The sequence below is a fragment of the Amphiura filiformis genome, chromosome 17, assembly GCF_039555335.1.
Source record: "Amphiura filiformis chromosome 17, Afil_fr2py, whole genome shotgun sequence".
NCBI lineage: Eukaryota > Metazoa > Echinodermata > Ophiuroidea > Amphilepidida > Amphiuridae > Amphiura > Amphiura filiformis.
The window spans coordinates 2,434,889-2,452,500 of NC_092644.1; positions in this window are offsets into that span (position 1 = coordinate 2,434,889).

The window sequence follows — 17,612 nt, forward strand, 5'->3', positions numbered from 1 at the left end:
TCGAGAATCAGATATTTTTTCTTTGTTTTTACCCAACAACGAATCAATGCAAACATGTGCTTTACCGTCATATAAAAGTACAAAGTCATTTTCATTTATTTCCTGATATTTGTAGATCAGGACTGTGCCGTTTACATTGGTAGTATACTCATTGGCGTTTAAAGTAACGAATGCGCATTCAAGAATCGGGTTATCAACTTTGTGACCGCACACTAATACTAGTTGCCGGGATCCACCGGGGGATTCAAACATACGCTTTTCATAGTAAATCATGTATTTCGTAGTTAGGTAGATATCGTCGGTCACGTATAATACCATATTCTCATGGAGGAGAGAAGGAACATGCAAAAATTCAAATGGGCTTCCAAAGTACCAGGTTTCCTTGCACGCGGTATTCAGTGATTCGTCTAGTGATCTGTGATCGCATGATATGAAGGCGTCCACGTTTGTTACACCACAGAGATATTTATCTTGTCTGTTCAACTGCGTTTTATTTTCAATCATACGAAATAGCTCAAACCCGTACTCCGGACCAAACTCAAATGCCATGAATGATATCCACTGCTTTCGATTATCGGTCATCATCATATGACTGTAATCATGTTCATCTACTTTTCTATTCCATGGCTTGCCCAGTGTTTCTTTCAAACATTGAGTTGTTTCAAATTGCGATGATGTACTTCCAAAGAAAAATGCACTTTTTTGACGAGTACAATTCCAATTGTTAATGATATGTAAATGCGACTGGTTATTTATAACACAATCACCAGAAAGTGATAAGGAATAGCCAAGTCGACACGTGATCGCTCGGCATAAGTGTGTTACTGGATCTAAGGTTTCCCCAGGTGAACATTGGACTTCAGTTGGTGCAGTTGGAATTGTTTCAGCAACTTTGAACTTCCACATATCCCGATACACTGATTGGAATGAAGTTTGGCATAGTATATTTGATTCAGGAGGTATGTAACCATTACACTTTGCGCAGTGAGGATTTTTGTATACCAATCCTCTGCTGGGTTCACAGCGTTCGAGAACATATGAGTTACATGCTGAGGACATTGATAAATTTGAAGATGTTGGACAATAATCGTCAAAACAGACACGAAGACGGCTTCCTACTTCAAAAGCGTTTCGCTTATCTAGCGAATTGAAGTCATAAAATGGAGTAGGCTTGATTTTACTCCTGAAGATTGTTATTTTGCTGTCGGGAGCCGATTTGAGGCACTCGGCAGAGTCGGCAGGAAATGTATTCCAAGGATGAATTTGCCGAAGTTCACGATAATGGCAAATGGCGCAGAAAATGTTACGAAAATTGTAGCCAAAATCGTCAAAAACAGGCATGCCATAATTAAGTTGACTGCATTCGGATTTAATCAAGTCTTCTTTCCAGGAATGTGGACATGATGCTACTAATTGCACGTGATTAAACTCCCGTATTGTATGACATGCGTGCGACTTTGGATCTACCCAAGACCTCGATGTAAAATTTTCAGTTATCGTTAAGTCACAATAAGATTTATAATCTATGCAACAGTCTCCATACTGTAGGCATTCTACGTCACATCGACACGTGGTATGATCTTTATGATTGCATCGCCCTTCACAACTCTCCACGTAGGTAATGGATGTGTTCATGTCTAAGTCATCAAGTTTTAAGACTGAAGAGAAAACAAATGAATACAATTTTATAGCATTTGAATACCATTCAGAAAGTACATTTAACAAAGAAGCTAAGTTAATTGTGCTCAAAATATTAACGGACTTAAATACAAGACACAACTTGACACTGATGACAAATGGAATACTTTCAAACCTTTTGTACAATAGCGATGACCTTGTACTAATCCGTAAGTGGCACAGGTGCCGGTTACAAAACCAATTTGGTGGTTGAAATCAAGTTCAAATAAAATTGCGACTTGTGACAAATTTGATGCATTTTTCTTGGATATTAGGGTTCGATGTTTCTTCACACGACCTACGCCAAAAGAGCTCTGATCGGATACTTTGCCCACCTAGGTCGAAGGGGTCGATGGAGCGAGCATTTGTGGAACATAACCTGTACCATTCTGTGCTATTTTGATGACTACGGACATCAATTGTGAATAGATTGGTAAATGTAGCTGCTGGTACCAGACGCGCATCCCATGTATCTGTTACCAGAACGGTCGTGTCTGAAATTAAATAAGAATAAATCAAATGAAGGGCCGGGGTCAGGATGTGAAAATAGCGAAATTTTGTTTCATTCAAAGGTTATAGCTGATCAAATCGAATACCGTAAAACCCCGTCTACAAGCATATATAGTGTTCAGAAGCACACGTGCACTATTTGCTTATAGACGGGGTTTTACGGTAGATATGCCCAAAGTTCCTGTTTCCTATTCTTTTACGCGTAATTGTTTTCAAAGAAAAAGGTTGTAACCAAATTATATGAAAAATGAATTTAAAAAAATCGTTTATTTAAGCGCACATTTTTATTTATTGTATATAATATCGCAAATAAAATACATTTTTGTTATTTAACATATAATAATAAATTCCTTATTTATTTTGTTTCCTTAGTAAATAATCTATGAACAATCAGATAACTGCATTTTGACAATATGTTTACTAAACTGGCCTCCATTTTTATGGACAGAATTTTAAGATATGACCTTGTGAAAAATTATAAGTTTCTTTTTGAGGCCAGTTTACTTACTGCTACATATTACTCCTGCGTTATCATTCCTACATTCACAATTAGCTGTTATCTCGCCCCTAATGCATGAATCAAAGTTGCCGGAACATTGGTAAGGTGTTATGAATACCTCCTTTGAGGTGGGCTCTGTCCCATTATTTGAAATACTAAGCGCAGTTAATGCCCTATCGTATCCAAACTGACGACACACAATGTGAGCTTTCTGAAAGTTCCAATCGTCGGTGCAGATCCGTCCCCATGATATACCATTGGAGACTTCCACAATAGCCGTTTTAGTCGGGTTCCCGATAAGTCGAAGAGGTATGGTGTCATCTAAAAGAAGAAACACATTTTTTTGTTCTTTATTATGTCAGATGATATGACAAGACCATGTTTTTCTCATTGACCCATTTTGATGCTTTGTTGACATGATATTATAAACGAAAAGTGGATTAACATGATTAAGGTTAGCAACTATTTCAAACTATTGCTATTTGATAATTCACCGCATTTTGCAAATGGTAGTGAGCTTTGTTAAACAGAATGGAGCATGGATCCATGTCATAAAAGTTCAAGATACTAGTTTCCGTCTGACGTCACCTATCAATCAAACTAATCACCGCCCGTGATTGGTTAGTAGCGCGCAAAGGGATGTTAATTCATTTGCGAAAAGGAATGGCAGAAAATGGATAACGATGTCGGTACCTTTACAAGACAAAAATCAACTTATCTAAGAATTGTTGGCATGGTGCATTCAGGAAAGAAAGTTTTCTATTACAAAGACATAACTTTTTAAGGTTTGTGTGTTTGAAAGTGAAAACTAACCATAGGGTACTCTGTGTTCATAAATTGCAATCATCACAAGAAATCATAAACAAACCGTCTCGAATTTGATTTACAGGTGACGTCAGCCCGGGACGTCAGCCGCGAAGTAATATCTTTAATTCAACAACTCTTCCTATACCTTTCTACAGGAGCCAAGCGTTGTTAATCGGTGATGAATCCACAGTCTAGTAGCGTGGATTTATTTCGCTCGGCCAACTAAAGCTGCCCTCGCGAAGTAAACCACTCAGACGACGCGGATGCATCGTTATATCGGTGATGAATCCCTAATTCCTTTTATCGGTGATGAATCCCTAATTCCTTTCACGAATGCAAAAATCATTAAAAGCGTATTTGAATCTAAGGAAGTTCTTCCGTTTTCTAACAGCGAGTGTTGGGCATGTGGTTTATAAATAGGCTACAATGTATAACCAAAGTACACTGGTATCGCTTAGCCAGGGTCTGTCCTCAAATGTTTCTTGATGCTGTCAAAGGTTTAAAATTTAGAAGAAAATGCTTACTCGGTGAACATCGTATGTTCATAACGTGATCTTGGCTGCACGGATTGGGTTTTACAATGTCACCAATGTTATAGATGAGGGCACTTTCAGTTCCAGCACTTGTGTAATATCCCAAACACGAAGGAAACCCGAGTATTTTACAGATACGATGTAAGGAATCAATGACCCTATGATGTAAGGAATCAATGAAGATGTGATCGTAATCAGGTTCCATACATATAGCCCTCCATTCATCGTTAACGTTGTCATCAAATCTGTATTCTAGGCGTCCATCGTACGGAGTGGTACCATTCACAAGACGCCATCTGCCAATGGTTTCATTTCCTGTGATAACAACGTAAAAAAGAAACAGCAGGCGCTATGGGTTTGGGATTAGTGCTACATTTACGGTGTACGACATGTGCCACTTTTGCCAAAAATTGTTTTATTTTTTCCAAAATTGTTTTATTTTTTCCAACAGACGTTTTACTTTTTCCAACAGACGTTTTACTTTTTCCAACAGACGTTTTACTTTTTCCAACAGACGTTTTACTTTTTCCAACAGACGTTTTACTTTTTCCAACAGACGTTTTACTTTTTCCAGCAGACGTTTTACTTTTTCCAACAGCTTTTACTTTTGCCACAAATTTCCACACTTTTGCCAAAAAATCCCACTTACTTTTGCCACAAATTTCCACTTTTTTGCCAAAAAATCCCACTTACCTTTGCCACAAATTTCCATAATTTTGCCAAAAAATCCCACTTACTTTTGCCACAAATTTCCATAATTTTGCCATAAAATCCCACTTACTTTTGCCACAAATTTCCATAATTTTGCCAAAAATCCCACTTACTTTTGCCACAAATTAGCAAACTTTTGTAAAAAAATCCCACTTACTTTTGCCACAAATTTCCACACTTTTGCCAAAAATCCCACTTAATTTTGCCACAAATTTCCACACTTTTGCCAAAAATCCCACTTACTTTTGCCACAAATTTCCACATTTTTGCCAAAAAATCCCACTTACTTTTGCCACAAATTTCCATACTTTTGCCAAAAAATCCCACTTACTTTTGCCACAAATTTCCATACTTTTGCCAACAAATTCCACTTACTTTTGCCACAAATTTCCACACTTTTGCCCAAAAATCCCACTTACTTTTGCCACAAATTTCCACACTTTTGCCCAAAAATCCCACTTACTTTTGCCACAAATTTCCACACTTTTGCCAAAAATCCCACTTACTTTTGCCACAAATTTCCACACTTTTGCCAAAAAATCCCACTTACTTTTGCCACAAATTTCCATACTTTTGCCAAAAAATCCCACTTACTTTTGCCACAAATTTCCATAATTTTGCCACAAAATCCCAATTACTTTTGCCACAAATTTCCATACTTTTGCCAAAAAATTGCACTTACTTTTGCCAAAAAATTTGACTTACTTTTGCCACAAATTTCTATACCAGAGAAAAATCAAATCCGGGGTCAAGGTCCCACCGCATGGTGTCAAGCTTTGATCTCATCCATCATCATTCTATGACACACTAGTATACAGACCCCATGCCTTCTGTATGTACAATCAGGGAAGTGCTAATGTAGCACAAGGGCGCACACCGCCAAATCATGAGTTCCGTTAAAAACAAAATATTTTTGTCGCCATGGAGTGGCACTCATTATGTAGACTTTGGTCCAACAAGATTTAAGCAAATCTTATGATAAAACATTCATGTGATTCGGCTGGTTGAAAGTAGTTCAAAATGTAATAAATCGAATATTGAAAACTAATAGTTTTAATATTAATTTTGTCTTTTCAATGAAAAAAAAACCGGTTTGAAATAAAGTTTTTTCTATTTTTTCTAGGACTTAGTATATAAATACACAGTGGCGTAACTACGGGGGAGGGGGGCAGAGGGGCGCTACCCTTAGGGGGCGCCAAATTGACCAAATTAGCATCGATTTTGCGCCCCTCCAAGCGACGAAAGTCAAAATGTTTGCATTTTAAGACAGTATTCAACTTCTAGTATAAACCAAAATTAATTAGTGATATGCCTTATTTGTCCAAAATTGCACAATTGTTTCAAGAATGGGGGTGGGGGCTTGGGGGGGGGGCATCTAAGACATTCTCGGGTGGGGGTAGGGACGCCAATTTTGTTTCTTGCCCCGGGCGCTACCAACCTTAGATACGCCACTGTAAATACAACTATATAGCATAATTAATAACATGTAGGCATGTATCTGACAAGTTTGTACATAGACAATTGATTGGTCTATGGATTTGAACTATCTCTTTGTTTTAAAATAATGCTCCTGCATTGCTCTCTTTCCTTTTGAAATTATGTTCGAGGAGGGGGCACCCAATACGGGTATACTTTCCCAGAGAGCCCCCAGCTTTTGGACAGCGCAGCTCCCACAGACCCGGGCCACAGGCCCTGAATTAGACCAAAACAGCGCACTGAAAGATTCTTGATTTTAATAATATCAGCTCGCTCTAAAAGACCCTTAAGGGGCTGTGCAATAATTATGAGCCCTGCGGGGAGGGTAAGTTGGGGGCCGGGGGGCAAGCGATTTTTGGCGAGTCGTTTGAAATGTTACCCCGGGGGCTCTTTAATTATTGCACAGACCCTAAATTGCTCATTCCGCATATTTCTTTTTTTTTTCAGACGATTTTCAACCAGAAAGCCAAGAAAGACCATTGATTTTAAACCGTTCGCAGCTCCCAAAGATCCCTCATTCCGGCATGCAATCAGCCCCCAAAGACCCACCACTCAAAATTGCGGGGGAGCATAACCACCAAAATGTATGGTCTGCACTTCCCCCCTAATGCTCCTGCATGCAAATGTAGAAATCAACCTGTAAACTATACATTGCGAATAATTATATTACAACTAAATATAAAAGGTTATGATTCTAATGCGAGCCATATTTGTTTAAACTAAAAAGGTCAGTTTACTTCTCAATTAATACTATAGAATATTGGTAAAAGACAGAAAATAAAATAAAAATTCCTTTAAAAAAGGAATGGGGCACCCAATGGGAGCTTTGATGTGATGTGCTGAAATCTGGGTGGGAGCACTTCCACTTTGGAGGTGACGCGTATGTAGGGCTGTTAAGACCCCCCCCTTTTTCACCATCGCTGTCACCCAAAGACCCCATATTGTTCCTTTAGATCTGTCACCCAAAGACCTAGACCCATATTATTTCCATCTGAACAGCAACGAGTCTCGTCTATCACTGATTTTGTTAATTCTTTTGAAATAACAAAGCCATTTGAAGTCATTTAGAACTATAAATTCAATTTTCGAGGCTTCTTTAGGCTCTCACACAAAGACCCCATTAAAAAAGTCATATTCTCACCCAATGCCCCCCCCCATAATTTAGATCCAAACGGATCTACTCTCTCAGGCAAATGACCCCATATTTTGTACATTTTGGTACTCCCACTTTGGTGGTGACGTGTATGTAGGGCTGTAAAGACCCCCCTTTTCACCATCGCTGTCACCCAAAGACCCCATATTGTTCCTTTAGATCTGTCACCAAAGACTACCCACCCAATGACCCCATATTTTGTACATTTTGATCTCACCGAATGCCAAAACCCATGCTCTCACCCTTGCAATGACCCTTGCTCTCATCGGATGCCCCTTATTGCACAGCTACATCCATTTCATATTGAACATGTTGAAGTGCCACCCGGGGCTAATACATGTATGTAACCGTTTGGATACAATTTTTTTCTTTCTTTTAAACAATAATGTAACAGTAGCATAGCAAGCAGAGAAAGATTTCGGTTACTATTGTTAGGAAATCATGTTGTGGGGGTTGTTGGAGCAGAATTATTTTATTTAGAATATAGGTTTGCATATTTAATTCTTAAGGATTGTTTTCCAAGTGGACATAAATGATAACTGTTGGTTGTAAAACCTGACAATAATGAATACCTGGTTATTAATGTAACGGAAAGTCGCCGCGGATGTCATTGTCAGGTTTTATGAGCATTTGAACATGTTTAAGCGACACACAGAAGTCACAGCGTATTGGATGTTTTTTATTAACCCAATAATTTTGTATTTCAAACAAAGATTTTTTTAAGGTAGGCCTAAATGTTTTAAATAACACAACAAATGTCAATTGCAACTACCGCGCTAGATTTTCCAAGGATAAGAGACCATCTATATTTCTTTTGTTGTTGTTGTTGTTTTTGTTTTTTAAATAAGAAACCATGTTTATCGATGGAATTCACGCTCCTTGATCGACAAACCAGCTTTTTTTGGATCAATGCTGCATCAAATCATGCCGCTCATCACCTGGATCATACTCTGCGATCGTAAAAGAACCATCTCTTAAAGCCTTAAAGGGGGGGTAACCCTATCGGTTTAGGATATGGATTCTCTTCAAACTTACACACAATGTCAAATATTATCCCCTTTATCAATCTATGTGAGAAAACGGGAACAATTTCAGCATAAATGTGAATAATTAGCATATTAGCAAGCCAATACACTGGTACGCGTGCATTGCATTCTGGTCAGGCATCCCGAAACAACGGCCGAGCGCATGTCCCGGTGGAAACAGGAAGTGTTCGCCTTGGCACTGAAAAACCGGCTCGCCCTGTACACTTTTATACCCTCTATTCATACTGATTAATCTTAAAAAACATTACATATCACTGCGCTCATTATCATTCTTGACAAGATAGCCCATGCTGTACTTACTTCGCTTAATTATTTCTTTATTTTTAGCTATATGATGCACATTTTCACATATTTATGATTTTTCTTTGTTTTATTTTTAACTAATTTTTTAATGGGGGAGGTGCTCTCATAATTTTTTTCATATTCCTCGTATCATGCTTGACAATATAGGTCATGTTTCCTTATTTATTTCGCCTCTTATGTATTTCTTTATTTTTGTTTTTTGTTTTATATCATTATAGCGCCATCTATAGTTTGACATTAGGGGCCTATTTGATGTATTTTGCGGACGAATTGGTACTGGGGTGAAGTCTTCCGAATCTATTCCGATTTCATTCTATGACTACCCAAAACTCCCGTGTCGTGTAAAATGCGAACAACTGGTAACCTGTAAAACCGCTGTGTTTCATGATTTCTCCGGAAATACATCGACTTGGAGCGTCAAATTTCAGGATAGTAATGAGAAAAATAGTATCTATTATGTGATACCAAAACCTCATCAACAATGAAAAAAATTGGGGGATGATGCTGTCGATTTTTTCTTTTTTTCTTTCAAAATGATATTATGCAATCATTATGAAGTTCCCAATACATTTGGATGCGAAAAACATTGGGAATTTGCAAAGAAACAACATAAACTTCACCTCTATCACTCGAAATATCTCGCACTTTTTGGATGAGGACGGCGAGTGCGGCCTGCGGCCTCAGAGTTAGTCTCCTACGCAGCAAGTGGAGGGAGCGTAACCAAATTGGATTCGTAGGAGACTACGATTTACAATCGTTCAGACATAATAGCATAATCTGAAAAATTATGATAATATGTCGGACCAACAGAAAATCATCCCGTTTGCTCATAGATTTAAGTTGCAACATGTGTAAGTATTACAAATATGCCAAAAAAAATCGGGTTTGAAAAAATTCTGAAAAAAAATCTTACATTAAGTGTTTTTAGAAGACCGAACATGCCAAAAGGCAATTTTATTAATTTCGGATTTCAAACGTTAATTCCTGCTGTATATAATATATAAATACTTTACTTGCATCCAATGCATATTAGTTAACAGTAATAAAATCAAAATCAAAACTAGTGGCAAATGGTGGTCATAGACCAAGACCACAAACCTAGCTGGGGCATGTTGGTGTTTTAGAGGTATCTGACCCCTGCAAAATGTTCCAAAAATGTTCCCCTGGTCATGAGTTTTGTTGTCACCGAGTTTGAGCCACTTACAGATGGCCAGATAATACAATTTTAAGATTTGACCTCATATGACCTTTGACCTGACCCATGCATGATGTTCCTTAATGTTCCCCTGGTCTTGAGGTTTGTTTTCACCAAGTTTGAGCCCTGTACTTCTTACAGATATCCAGAAAATGAAATTCTAAGATTTGACCCCAGATTACCTTTGACCTGCCCCTTGCACAGTGTTCCAAAATGTTCCCTTGATCATTAAGTTTGTTGTCACGGACTTTGAGCCCCGTGCCCCGTACAGATATCCAGAAAATGCATTTCCAAAATTTGACCTCTGCATGACCTTTGACCTGACCCCTGCAAAATGTTCCCTGGTCATGAAATTTGTTGTCACTGAGTTTGAGCAGATATCCAGAAACTGAAATTCTAAGATTTGACCCAGATAACCTTTAACCTGAGCCTTGCAAAGTGTTCCAAAATGTTCCCCTGATCATTAAGTTTATTGTCACCAAGTTTGAACCCCGTACTCCTTACAGATGTCCAGGAAATGCATTTCTACTATTTGACCTCTGCATGACCTTTGACCTGACCCCTACAAAATGTTTCCCTGGTCATAAGATTTGTTGTCACCGAGTTTGATCCCCATACCCCTTACAAATGTCCAGATAATGCAATTGTAATATTTTACCCCCTTAATGACCTTTGACCCCAATTGCATGTTCAAGTTATAGGCACTTGGAAAGCCGATTCATATGTGCAGGTGACGTCATTGTGCTATGTAATATGTGGCAGAAGAAGCATTTTGAAGGTATTTGAAGGTATATCTATAACCCCCAATGCTGTTTACACCCTATGGGCACTGGATAGGCGATACATATGTGCAAGTTACATAATTGTAGGCTGTAACATGTAGGAGGAGAAGCATTTTGAAATTATCTAGTTTTTGTTGCCAGAAGAAGAAAGAAGCAGAATCGGATAGCATTATAATACCTAGCTGGGGGTTAAAGAAGCATCTAATAGCATTAGAATACCTAGCTGGGGGTGTAAACCAGTAAAATTGTATGGGTCCTTATGGGTTTGCATCTATAGCATTATCAAGTTTCCTTTATCATGGTACATGCCCACGTGCACAGAGGGCAAGAGATCATTTGTTTCCAGCGGAAGAACAAACCGACCAAAAACAGACCCTAGCAGCTGGGGGTGTAACCCCCCCCCAGCTAGGCAACAAGGCAAGTTGTGTTTTTTATTTCTAAGCTGAGCATACTCCTTAAAGCAATAATGTGTGATTTGCATAAAGAATAGATTTTTATTTAAATGTTTGTTTTCACTGATCACATTATCCCCTTTTGATTTCGAGCCAAACAAATGAGGTATAACGAAGAAAATTGCGATTTCATTCCAACGCCTACAATGCGTGTACTAAGCTCGCTGATCATATTACATGTAACTCCGGGGGGGTCACTACCATTGTGGCCTGTACACTATCCGCGATAATAAAAACGCGTACAAAGGGTAGTTTTTCGTGGATAGGCACGATACGCGCGTATCGTGTTTAGCGTGTCAAAAACATGAAATGTTGGAAAAAAGGGTAGCAAAATTGCAATTGCTAATGCGCGGAAATGAAATGTAGGGTATGAAATTTGATGCAAGGAATAAAATCCCTGTTTAGGGTGTGAAAACACCTGTTTAGGGTATCGTTTTAGCCAAGGGAAATCCTTGTTTAGGGTGCTTTTCAAAAGTTGATTATCGCGGATGGTGTACAGGCCACAATGGGAGTGACACCCCCCCCCCCCGGATGTAGCTGCACGGAGCATCGCGCTCGACGTGTGTACATACAAGCTGACATCCACGGTACATGTTAGCAAGCACACGATCGTTGAACTATTAATAAAACCGGGTCGACCCGGTTTTAATACAAACATTTAAATTTTACTTTTATTAAAGCACTTCAGGCTTAGTCTATTACGTGGTATTTTAGTATACCACTGGGCATTATAATATTGTGCAAAAGTAGAAATCCGAGTAAAATTGAGGGCGTCACTGTGAAGCAGCAAAACACAGGCTGAAATAGTGTAGTGTTGAAGTTAAACTCTTTAATCATTTTTGAAGTATTTTGGGCCTTTCTGTGGACTTATACAATCAAAAGGAGAATCATGTTATACCATAATAATTTGAGATATATACATGAACTTGGTTCCCAAACACAATTTTTGGAAAAAAAAAGTAGGCCCTCGGATTGAAAAATGACCAGAAACGGGTTTTCAGGAAAAACGGTGATGGTGTTGTTTAAACGCCCGTCGAAATTTAATCGAAAGACTACCCGTTTACTAAACATATGTTACATTTTCTTCGATTTGTAATCGATTGGTGATATTTTATATTCAATTTGCAATGAAACAACAGTGTGGGCCAACAAACCAAAAAGTTTTTTATTTTTATTATTATATTTTGTTTAATTTTACTGTGTTTTTATAACATCAGGTTTTTTTTTTTTTTTTAGGCCTACTATGTACAGTTCATGTTGTAAATGTATGAGGCTACAAATCTCTTCACGTGCTATAAAATTTCACCCAATGGTTCAGTGATGCTGAATTTTTTTATAATAGGCTTACTTTTCTTTTTTTATACTAAAAAAAAGTCAAAAATTGCTTGACCCCCCTTTCGACCTGCCCAAAAATGTTTGCCCCTCCCCCTTTGGCCTGCCAAGAAAATCTTTGCCCCCACTTATAATTCACCACCCCGGGGTACACATAATTTAATACGGTATTGCACCACCCCTAACATGACTAAGTCAACTTAATGCATATGCAAATAGAGCAAATTCCCATGCCAACCTGACAATAGCATTATGAACCTAAATTAAAGATATTATTAGACATAAATTCCGCCAACATTGGGTGTGGATATGAATAAAGCAGGCGCGTAGCAAGCAGGGGGGACAGGGTGGACGAAGTCCATGGGCCCCAGGGTTCAGGGCCCCGAGCCCAAAAGCAAAAATTAAATAAGGGCTGATAATGGAGAGCAGGGCCGAATTTACCACTGGGTCAGATGGGCCCGTGTCCAGGGCCCCCCAAAATTGCCCTATGCATCTTTCTTTTAACCCCAATAACAGCATGTTTAAGGGTAAAATTGTAAACTTGTCCGCGCTTCGCGCGCATTCAAATGGCAAAATTTATGTTCAGTGATCTGGGCTAAAATAGTCTGAAATTGAATTTTTTCGCGTGCTTAGCGCGCAAATGTCCTATTAACATCGTAACAAAATATGTTATTCCCCCTCTATTATGTAGGCCTAAACCAAAACTTGGCCACGATGCCTTCCTCGGCACGTGAGTTCGGGGCCTCCGAATTTTGGCCTGGCCCAGGGTCAACATAAGATCAATCCCACCCTGGTTACAAGGGCCCCGGTACGGCTCCTTGTCCATGGGCCCCTGATGCTCTTGCTACGCCCCTGGAATAAAGCAATAAGAGACCCAAATAGCACCCAAGCGCAGTGGCGGATCCAGAGCAGTCAGAGGGGGGGGGGCAATTTTCGGAAGAAAATGAAAGTAATGGGCGCGAAGCGGCCATCCCTGAGCGCTTGCGCAACGGAGGGGTGGTGTATGAAGTTAGAAACTTTTGGAAAATGAAGATCCAATTGAAGCCATTATGGTGGACTATTTTGTCACTATTAATGTGTAAAATTTTAGTTTGAAAAAAGCCTATAAAATTTGCGAAAAGACAGCCCAATTGAAGCCATTTGTGGACAAGTTTTGACTTTTGTTATATGAATTATTGCTTTATAAGTTGCGCACGCAGGGGGTGTCTAAGGGGGATGTTTGCCCGCAGAAGTGCGAAAATTGTGTAAAATGAAGACCCAATTGAAGCCATTTGGTGGACTATTTTTGCACTATTATTGTGTAAATGAAATTGTATGTTTGAAAAGGCCGAAAATTTGCGAAATGACGGCCCAATTGAAGCCATTTTGTGGACAAGTTTTGACCTTTATAAATTACCCGATATTGCTTTAGATGTAAACATAAAGTTGCGCACACAGGGGGTGTCTGGGGGGTATGCCCCCCTGCAGTGAGAAACTTTTGCAAAATGAAGACCTAATTGAAGCCATTGGTGGGCCATTTTGGCACTATTATTGTGTAAAATTTTAGTTTGAAAAAGCCGAAAATATCAGTTGCGAAATGACAGGCCAATTGAAGCCACCTTTTTCACTGTTATTGTATGAATTATTGGGGGTGTCTGATGGGGATATAAATTCTCCCTCAGAAGTTCGAAAATTTGTCAAAATGAAGGTCCAATTGAAGCCATTTGGTGCATCGTTTTTACATTTTATATCATTTTTGAAACAAAAAAGGGACCGAACTCAATTTGTAAAATTTTAAATGTTTATTGACTTTTTATAGGCCTAAGACTTTGAGATTCGCAATTAAAGCATGCATGGATCGATGTTGAATTGAAGTCAGCGCGGAGTCCGTCTTAATAGGCCTTTGGTGACAAAATGTGACGGGCCCTACATATCGGCGCGCCCATCTTAATTTTCACATGCTTTTGGGCAGAGAACCCGCCGCCAAGCAAAATAATCACAGACCTAGGCCTATAGGCTATAGATTGACCAGACTGCGATTTAGGCGTGCAATTTAACATTTTCCCTTCTCCCATTTCTCCTTTTCTCTCCTTTTCCCTCTTTCTCTTCTCTTCTCTTCTCTACTTTCCATTTTGGGGGAGGAGAGGAGGATAGGGGGCGGGCCCGCGGCCCCCTGAATCCGCACCTGCCCTAGTGGTCTCTTATTAAAGTGTAAATTCCATATGAGTGCCATGCCACTCCGTGACGACAAAAAGATTTTTTAACGGAACTCATGATTTGGCTGTGTGCGCCCTTGTGCTTCATAGAGAAGGCATGGGGTCTGTATAGTGTGTCATGGAATGATGATGGGTAAAGATCAAAGCCTTGATGTCATGCGGTGAGACCTTGACCCCGGATTTGATTTTTCGATGGTATAGAAATCTTTGGCAAAAGTAAGTGCAACTTTTGGGCAAAAGTATGGAAATTTGTGGCAAAAGTAAGTGGGATTTTTGGGCAAAAGTGTGGAAATTTGTGGCAAAAGTATGTAGGATTTTTTGGGAAAAGTATGGAAAATTTTGGCAAAAGTAAGTGGGATTGTTTGGCAAAAGTGTGGAAATTTGTGGCAAAAGTAAGTGGGATTTTTTGGCAGAAGTATGAAAATTTATGGCAAAAGTAAGTGGGATTTTTGGCAAAAATGTTGAAATTTGTGGCAAAAGTAAGTGGGATTTTTTGGCAAAAAAGTGGAAATTTGTGGCAAAAGTAAGTGGGATTTTTTGGCAAAAATGTGGAAATTTGTGGCAAAAGTGGAAGTGGCAAAAGTAAGTGGGATTTTTGGCAAAATGTGAAATTTGTGGCAAAAGTAAGTGGGATTTTTGGCAAAAATGTGGAAATTTGTGGCAAAAGTAAGTGGGATTTTTGGCAAAAATGTGGAAATTTGTGGCAAAAGTAAGTGGGATTTTTTGGCAAAAATGTGGAAATTTGTGGCAAAAGTAAGTGGGGTTTTTTGGCAAAAGTGTGGAAATTTGTGACAAAAGTAAGTGGGATTTTTTGGCAAAAATGTGTTAATTTGTGGCAAAAGTAAGTGGGATTTTTTGGCAAAAATGTGGAAATTTGTGACAAAAGTAAGTGGGATTTTTTGGCAAAAATGTGGAAATTTGTGGCAAAAGTAAGTGGGTTTTTTTGGCAAAAGTGTGGAAATTTGTGGCAAAAGTAAGTGGGATTTTTTGGCAAAAATGTGTTAATTTGTGGCAAAAGTAAGTGGGATTTTTTGGCAAAAATGTGGAAATTTGTGGCAAAAGTAAGTGGGATTTTTTGGCAAAAATGTGGAAATTTGTGGCAAAAGTAAGTGGGATTTTTTGGCAAAAGTGTGGAAAATTTTGGCAAAAATAAGTGGGATTTTTTGGCAAAAAATTGCAAATTTTTGGCAAAAGTAAGTGGGAATTTTTGGCAAAAGTGTGAAAAATTGTGGCAAAAGTAAGTGGAATTTTTTGGCAAAAACGTGGAAAATTGTGGCAAAAGTAAGTGGGATTTTTTGGCAAAAGTGTGGAAATTTGTGGCAAAAGTAAGTGGTATTTCTTGGCAAAAGTGTGGAAATTTGTGGCAAAAGTAAAGCTGTTGGAAAAAAGTAAAACGTCTGTTGGAAAAAGTAAAACGTCTGTTGGAAAAAGTAAAACGTCTGTTGGAAAAAGTAAAACGTCTGTTGGAAAAAATAAAACAATTTTGGAAAAAATAAAACCATTTTTGGAAAAAGTGGCACATGTCGTACACCGTATACATTAGTGGAACCAATGTTTATTGGCATACTTAAACCTAAAATGATACAAATTTGATTGGTTCCATTTTTTATGCCCCATGTGGTTCACACGAGGGGTCGAAGGTGGGCCCAAAACTTAAATATAATCCCATTATGTTGTAATGCATCTCGAATTGTTCCTCTCATCACAGAAAAGGCAAAAATGAATTGCCATATTTTTCTACGGTGCTTCAGGAGATATAAGGTCGAATAGGTCAAATGTCATACACACAGGTCAAAATTAAAAATGGTCCAATTTCATCCAAATTGGTCTCAAATTACTCCCCTTTACATAAGAAATCTCAAAACATACTTAAGTTATAATTGTGGTGCAATGACCCCTTCATGACCTCTGTCAGAGTTAATGCAACCGAAGTCCAATAAAAATATGTTCATGCATAACATTTTACAATCGACGAGAAAAGATTTGGTGGCAAGTAAGACACCTCCCCATCCATCATGGCGATCCTTTCTGATTGTTGCCAGCAGGCATCATTTCACTACTCAGAATGGATGGTTTGAGCCAAGTGTCATTGGCAATTATAACGTCTGGTACGTATACGAACTGCAAGAATGGCTCTCCATACAAAAACACAATGCAATGGAGTCCCGCATGAATGCCTTCTCCAGAAGCTTCACCACTATGGAGTCCGTGGTCATCTACACTCTTGGATTCGCGATTTTTCTGGCAGGACGTACCAAACAAGTCACCATCGAGGGGAAGAAGAACAGCCTGGCAAACGTCACACCAGGGGTACCCCAAGGCACTGTCCTTGGTACCCTGCTGTTCCTAGTGTTTATAAACGACCTACCAGAGCATGTCTCATCAAGTGTTCGTGTCTTTTCCGAAGACTGCCTCCTGTATAGAACCATCGAGTCGCAAGATGATATCTCCATCCTTCAGAATGACCTAAACACCCTTCAAGAGTGGGGGAAAATTGCTGATGTCTTTCAACGCCGACAAATCGTCGCCAGAGTGCTACACTATCGTAAGTGACATTTTTGGCCAAAATAAGATTTTGACGAATTATGGAAGGCCATATAAAAACGCACATTTTAAACCAGGTTTTAAGTTTCAAAATTGCTTTATTATTTTTTAATTAACAAAATAAAATATCGTAAGTTCAATGCAATTTTAATTAATGCATGCAAGACTATCGTATGTGCCACTTACGATAGTCTTGCACGCTAATTTTGTTTTTCATTTGCTGCAAGACCATCGTATGTGCCACATACGCTACTTTACTGGGCCTAAACAACAAAATAACGGAATGCTACACCATCGTAAGTGCAAACAGTCTCTAACACATCACTGGCTGTGACGCTGACGGCTGTATGCGTTGTTACCATGCTGGCTAAGTTCATAGCTCCCATGACTGGTAATA